A 7,949-nucleotide genomic window follows, 5' to 3' on the forward strand; every position below is an offset into this window, starting at 1 on the left:
AAGGTGATGGCTGTGATGTCACCTAAAAATGGTCCTTCTCATGCCTCTGCACCTCATCGAGCTCTTCGGAGCCTTTTCAGCCTCAGTTGTCTTGTGATGCTGTTTTGAGGAAGGTGGAAAATTCTTTTTTGGTAGGAATAAAGAAGCATCCAGGTTGGGGAAAAATGTATACCTCATTCTACAGGAATCCTGTGGCATATTGTGTGACATGGAACCTTAATTGTAGCTGCTCAGCACTTTTTTCCCTCTTCCCTGATTTCACACAGGGTGCACTCATTCTTTCTGCACCCCTAATGCCCTGCCTTCTCAAGCATTTTTCCATCCTGGGCTTTTTGCATGCAGTGATGTGAGGGGAATTCTCAGCTTAGTTTAGTCATATGATGAATCAGAGACACAGAATTAAGAATTCACCAGGGATACATACTTCCAGTGAAAGATGCATATCTAGGCATCTACAGCAAGACACTGGTGGGTTATGCAAAATCCTTCCCAAAGGAAACATGAAAAAAAGTTAATAAAACTTTACAAAAGTGATTGTGTGGTAGCAAAATGCATTTGTGAAAAGCAAAAAAATGCCATTATCAACGTCCTGCTGAGAGAAGAGTTGACTGAACTACACCCAACTGTGATAAAGAACGCAAAATGATCCCAGGTCTTCCAAGGGAGAAATTAAGAAAGGGGTATAAAGTTGCCTGAGTTTACTTAGCTTGTCAAAAGGTGGGGGGCACTCTTCAAGCCTCACTCTTCTCATCTGTACAGAAAGGGGTTTGGGCTAAATCAGTGGTGTTCCAGCTGTGCTCCAGCAGGCCTGGTGTCTCTGTGGTGACACAGAGATGGGGCAGGTGGGGCAGGACGTCCTATTCAAGAGCCAGAACAGTTCTAACTTTTTTACATATCGGAATTCACAGAAAAATTCCACTGAAATAAAGGTTTAGTATCTGTATTAGTTTCCTTGGGCTGCTATAACAAATTACCACAAACTTAGTGGCTTAAAACAACAGAAATTTATTTTCTCACAATTATAGAGGCCAGAAGTCCAAAATCAAGTGTCAGTAGGGCTGGACTCCCTCCAGCAGCTTTAGGGAGATCCTGTTCCTTGCCTCTTTCATCGTCTGGTGGGTCTTGGCATTCCTTGGCTTGTGGCTCTCAGTCCAATCCCTGCGTCAGCTTTCACATGGCCTTCTCTTCTTCACATCTTCTACCTTTCTCTTCTTTTACGAAAACACTTGTCATGAATTTAGGGTCCACCCTAATCCAGATGAGAACATCTGGAGAGCTTTATATTAATTACATCTGCAATGATGGTTTTTCCCAATAAGATCACATTCACATGGTCTGAGTAGACATATCTTTAGGGAGGCCACCATTCAACTAACTACAGTATCAAAGAGAATTTAATCTAAACAATATTTTAAAGGTTCCTTTTATATATTTTTTTCAAACTATGGATTAACACATGCTTGCTGCAATAAATAAAATTTACGAAGATGTATAAAGAAAAAGCTAATTATCTACCCCCACCCCCTTTCTGCTTCCCTCCAATTTCACCTCTTTCCAACAATTCTCTCCAACTCATCCAGATTTACTGACCTTTCTTCCAGTCGATCTGGTAACCCATGTTAACAACCCTGTGTTTGTACCTCCATGCTTTATTTCAGGCTCATGTAATTACACACACACACATACATACAAGCATATACACATATATCTGCATTGATAAGGAGTTTGAAATTGATTATAAAATTTGTATCATACTATACACACTTCTCTGTATCTTACTTTTCTCTTTAAAAAATGCCTTGAGTACATTGCTCTAAATTAACTAGTATAGTTCTAATTTTTATTATTTTTTATTATTTTTAATGGATGCATAGTAGCATTATATTCTACAATGTGGACAAACCAATATTTATTTCAAGCCTTCCCTATTAATGGGCATTTATTATATTTCCAACTTTCTGTATTTTTACCCAACTGAAAAATTCTGTAATACATAATCCTTGTACATGCAATTTTATAAGCTGGTGATTTTATTACTATATACAACTATATAGTAATTTGTATTACTATAAATTCCCAGCAGTAGGACTACGGATCAAGAATGCATGTATTTTTCATTTCAATAAATTGGTACCAGATTGCTTTCCCAAAAGACTGCAAAATTCCATTTGTCTACCAATATATGAAAGTACCCACTTCCTCATATTACAACCAGCAATAACTGTTATCATTCTTTCCACATTTTTGCCATTCTGATGGGTGTAAATAACACTAATTTTTATTTAATTTGCATTTCTCTCACTACCAGTAATTTTCAACATCTTCTCAAATGTTCATTGGCCATTTGGATTTTATCTTCTATGAAATATTTATCTCTATTCTTTGTTCCTTCATCTCCTAGGTTGATTATTCATCCTTTACTCACTGAATTGAAATATTACTAACTTTATCATATATTAAACTCTCATATACACTGGAATCATTTAACCAATTTTTATTCTGTTTTTATCTAGTTTCCTAGTTTTAGCACAATGCCACATTGATCTTTATTACAATGGCTATTGTATTTCTAACGATGATAAGGTAGGTAGTTTATCCCAGCTCTTCTTTATATTTTTCATGAATATTCTCAGGCATTTACTATTTCATATTGGATTATTTTATGAAATCCCTCCCAAAATAAAATTCTCTAGAGTCTAATTAAAATTGCAATGAATTCTTCTTTTAATTTTAACAGAACTGAGATTTTTATTGTATCTCACCCTCCAAGAATATTGTGTCTTTTCCATTTTTAAAAATATTACTTTGTATAACTCAAAGATTTTATAAGTGTTCTTGTAAAATTCTACTCTTGGTAAATGTATTTCTAAACATTTTTTGCTTGTACTGTTATTTTAATGGATTTTCCCCTATTTTTACTTTTAGGCTTTGTTAACTGAGAGAAAATCTATTCCTTTACTCTATTTCATCTTCTACTTGTTTATCTACACAATTATTTTCTTCATACCATTCTTGTGTTAGAATTCTTGGCATTTTAAAATATATAATCATATTCAACAGTAAAAAAGAGATGATTTAATCTCTTCCTTTCCAGCATTTTATCAAATGATCCATGTTATATGGGGCTTCCCTGGTGGCGCAGTGGTTGAGAATCTGCCTGCCAATGCAGGGGACACGGGTTCGAGCCCTGGTCTGGGAAGATCCCACATGCCGCAGAGCACCTGGGCCCGTGAGCCACAATTACTGAGCCTGCACGTCTGAAGCCTGTGCTCCTCAACAAGAGAGGCCGCGATAATGAGAGGCCCGCACACCATGATGAAGAGTGGCCCCCACTTGCCACAACTGGAGAAAGCCCTCACACAGCAACGAAGACCCAACACAGCCATAAATGAATAAATAAATAAATAAAAATTAAAAAAAAAATGATCCATGTTATAACATTTGTTATAACTGCAAAACTGTTGAGTATTAACAGCAATAATGAGCATTTCCATCTAGTTCCTGATTTCAATTGACATGACTTCAAGGTTTTAAAAGTAATTTCACTCTACTCATATTTTACCCTAGGGTATCCTTCGAAATTTTATCTAATATGCTTTCAGCTTCTCTTAAAATGATAAGGTTTTTTTCCTCTTTTAGTTTGTTGATTAGACAAATTACAATAAGATTTTTCTGATATTGAACCACCTTTGCATTTCTGGATAAATTCTAGTTGGTCTTAATAAATCTTCTTTTAATACAAAGCTAGATTTTATTTGAAGTTTTTTAATGTTAGTGTATCTAAATTCATATGTGTAATTGGTTTATAGTTTTTGATTTTGAAATACTTTTGCCAAATTTGGGTATTAAAGTTGTGCTGTCTTCAAAAACGATTTGAGAAATTTCCATCTTTTTATTGTGTAAATTAAGTAATACGAGAAATAACTGTTCTTCTGAGATTAGTTAGAACTCAGGAAAATATCTGGTTATGATACATTTTTCTTAATGTGATAAAAATATACATAACAAAATTTATCATTTTAACCACTTTTATTTTTTTATTTTTTTTTAACCACTTTTAAATGTACAATTCAGTGGTGCTAAGTACATCGACAGTGTTACTCAACCACCACCACTATCCATTTCCAGAAACTTATCATCACAAACAGAAACTCTGTACCCATTAAACAATAACTCCATATCCTACCCTTTCTCCAACCCCTGATAACCTCTTTTACTTTCTGTCTCTATGAATTTGCCTATTCTAGGTACCTCATATAAGTGGAATCATACAATATATATCTTTTATGTCTGGCTTATTTAACTTAGCATAATGTTTTCAGGGTTCATCCATGTTGAAGCATGAATCAGAACTTCATTCCTTTTTAAGGCTGAATAATATTCCATCGTATGTATATACCAAGTTAGTTTATCCATTGATCTGTTGATGGATTTGGGGTTGTTTTCACCTTTTGGCTATTATGAATAATGCTGCTATGAACATTGGTATACAACTATCTTTTTGAGCCCCTGCTTTCATTTCTTGGGGGTATATACCTAGAAGTTAGATTGCTGAATCATTTGGTTTATGTCTAATTATTTGAGGAACCATCACTCCTTTCCTTAGTGCCTGCATCATTTCATATTTCCACCAGCAATGTGCAAGGGTTCACAATGCTTTTTTTTTTAATGATATAACTTTAATCACCTTTTTCACTTCTTCAGTCATAATTGTTTTATTCTAGGTCTGTACTTCTTTATCAATTTTGGTATGTTTACTTTGCTCGGAAATCAATAATTTTCTTTGGAGTTTCAAATATCTTCCATCCTCTTTCCCTTTTATTTTACCACTTATCAAAGGAATTTAAGGCTATAAATTTTCTCTCTGAGTTTTTGCTGTTCTGTAGGTTTTGATATTCATCATTTTTTTACTGTTTTTTAAGATAGTTTGTAATTTCAGTTTTCATGTGGTCTTTGGTCCATGGGCTAACCAGGAGTGCATTCTTAATTTCCAAGTAGGTTCGGGGTTGGAGGAAAAAAGAAAATCACTATTTCATTATCTCCTATTTTAACATGGTCAGAGAGAGTAGTCTGTAAAAATCTTGCTTTCAAAATTTTGTCAAGATTTGCTTTGTGGTCAATTACACATCTATTTTTGTGAAGTTTCCATAGACATAGAAAAAAACTTTAGATTCTCCATTCAAGAGATATATGTTTCTTGGGGCTTCCCTGGTGGCGCAGTGGTTGAGAATCTGCCTGCCAATGCAGGGGACACGGGTTTGAGCCCTGGTCTGGGAAGATCCCACATGCCGCGGAGCAACTAGGCCCGTGAGCCACAACTACTGAGCCTGCGCGTCTGGAGCGTGTGCTCCGCAACAAGAGAGGCCACGATAGTGAGAGGCCCGCGCACCACGATGAAGAGTGGCCCCCACTTGCCGCAACTAGAGAAAGCCCTCACACAGAAACGAAGACCCAACACAGCCATAAATAAATAAATAAATAAAATTTTTAAAAAACTAGGAAAGTCAAATTAAAAAAAAAAAAAAACTCCTGATTGTCTCAAATTAAAAAAAAACAAAAAAGAGATACATGTTTCTGAATTTTTCTTTCTGTCTTGCTCTCTCTATACAAGAAAATGTGTTGATATCATTATTCAATTACCTTATAATCTCATATAATTCTAAAAATGGGTATTTTAAGGTATCCCATTATAACTGTAGTTTTGTAATTTATCCTTGCACATCTAATAGATATATCTTTTTATATTTAGCTATTATGTGGTCTTTGGGTGTTTTCATTGTATGGTTTTCAGATTCTTCATAAACTGTTTGTTCAATTTATCACTTTATTATTGCAAGATTCCCCTATATTGATTACTACTTTTAACTTTACATACCTCTTTTCCTACTATTAACATAGTTTCTACTATTGCCACACCTGCTTTCTTTTTTCTTTTTCTTTTTTCTTTTTGTGATTTCCTTCACGTTGGCCTTATTTTCATCCCCAAGGCAGACACATCCTTCTTCCTCTTGCTCTAACAGATGATAAGCTCTAGAAAGTAGTTGACTGAGAACTGTGTCTCCTTTAAGCCACAGTATTTCCAGAATCCTCTCACCCCCCATTGCTTTACTACTAGATTATTTCTTTTATTCCTCTATACTTCTAAATTATCTTACCTAAGTAGAGGGGGAAAAAATCTTTATGGAGAATTAGGAGAACTGAGTTTTTAATAAAGCTCTGCCAATAGCTGTGTGACCTTAAGCAAGTCAATTAATATTTTGAGAACTATGGTCTCAGTTGTAAAATGTCCAAATTGACAAGATGGCCTCTAGGGTCCTTTCCAGTTCTGCAATTCAGATTCTACCATTCTAGAGAGGAAAACTCAAGGAGGGAGAGGAAAGATATGAAGGTAGCACAGGTCAGGTACAAAAGGTCAATTGCAAATTTTGAGGGCTAAGCACAAAGATTATCTTTTGTCTTAATTATGTACCAAAACATTATATGCAAGGCTACTATATAGCATTGCTAACTTTTAAAATTATGCGTATGAATTGGGCTATATGTTTCAGAGCTAATTCTATGGTTCATTTAGATATCTATTAATGTAAATTGAATACCTTAAAATTACATATTGGTCTCCATAATTTTCTAATTCAACCCGTAAGTGATGAACAACCATGCATTTGAGATGTACCTATGTCTGAGAGAATTATTTTGTGTCCATATTCATTTCAAGTCACAGTACACTTCTTATTAACCATTGCAGCAAAAATCAGAAACAAATTCCATTGTATAATAATCCTCCTCCCTCCAAAGTTTAATGGGGAGAGCCAGTTAAATTGTGCAGGGTAAGTTTTCACATCCACTCACAAGAATTGCAGTATTTCTCTTCTTTATCAGAAGGAAGGAGAGTGTGGCTGGAGTAATCCCATGGATTTCCAGTAAATCTTAACACTTAACTGACTGTCCCAAAGCCTGTCTACAGTCCAACAGTGAGAATTCTGGAAAACAAGTTACATTCTAATGCTTCACTCTACATTGTCTCTTATGTAGTCTGAATGTTTGTAGGATCCAGAGTCAAAGCTAAGATTGTTTCTCCTGGAACATATGTAGACCAGACCCGTGTCTCCATTCTAAAGACTGTGTGATTCAAGAGTATTTAAATCAGTAGGCTTTACTGAGTGCCTATTATGAGCATTGTTTTACCTTAAACACACGATATAATGAAGTAGTAAACATATAAAAACATGGAAGATTTGATATCTATCCTTGAGGAACTTACAACCTGACTCAGGAAATTAAAAAGAATACTGTACACAGTAACAAGAAAAATAGTTACAAGGCAAAATGAAATAATCAAAATGTCACTGTGGTGCTCGCTTCGGCAGCACATATGCTAAAATTGGAACGATACAGAGAAGATTAACATGGCCCCTGTGCAAGGATGACACGCAAATTCGTGAAGCATTCCATATTTTTGGGATGAACTGAGAGAGTCGCATTGACATATATACACTACCAAATGTAAAATAGATAGCTAGTGGGAAGCAGCTGCATAGCACAGGGAGATCAGCTCTGTGCTTTGTGATCACCTAGAGGGTTGGGATAGGGAGGGTGGGAGGGAGATGCAAGAGGGAGGGATATGAGGATATATGTGTACGTATATCTGATTCACTTTGTTATACAGCAGAAACTAACACAACATTGTAAAGCAATTATACTCCAATAACGATGTTAAAAAAATGTCATTGTGATAGGCTGAATATGGACTCCCCCAAAATGTTAACATCCTAATCCCTGAAACCTTTGACTTTATTACTTAACATGGCAGAAGGGACTTTGCCCATGTGACTGATAATTCTGAAATAGGAGATTATCCTGGATTATATGTGTAGGTGCAAGAGAGTAGTAAGAGATATGAGGACGGAAGCAAGAGGTTGGAATGATGCAAAGAAAGAACCGCAAGCAGG

At 35.5% G+C, this 7,949-nt stretch overlaps 1 non-coding gene across 1 annotated transcript; it reads left to right on the forward strand.

Moving 5' to 3' along the window:
* Window positions 1-7,351: 7,351 nt before the first annotated feature.
* Window positions 7,352-7,458, forward strand: LOC114235643 (U6 spliceosomal RNA). The gene has a single exon (XR_003621767.1). It is a non-coding gene; the product is annotated as a U6 spliceosomal RNA (small nuclear RNA).
* The last annotated feature ends 491 nt before the right edge of the window (window positions 7,459-7,949 follow it).

Source organism: Balaenoptera acutorostrata, chromosome 7 (genome assembly GCF_949987535.1).
Source record: "Balaenoptera acutorostrata chromosome 7, mBalAcu1.1, whole genome shotgun sequence".
NCBI classification, from domain to species: Eukaryota; Metazoa; Chordata; class Mammalia; order Artiodactyla; family Balaenopteridae; genus Balaenoptera; species Balaenoptera acutorostrata.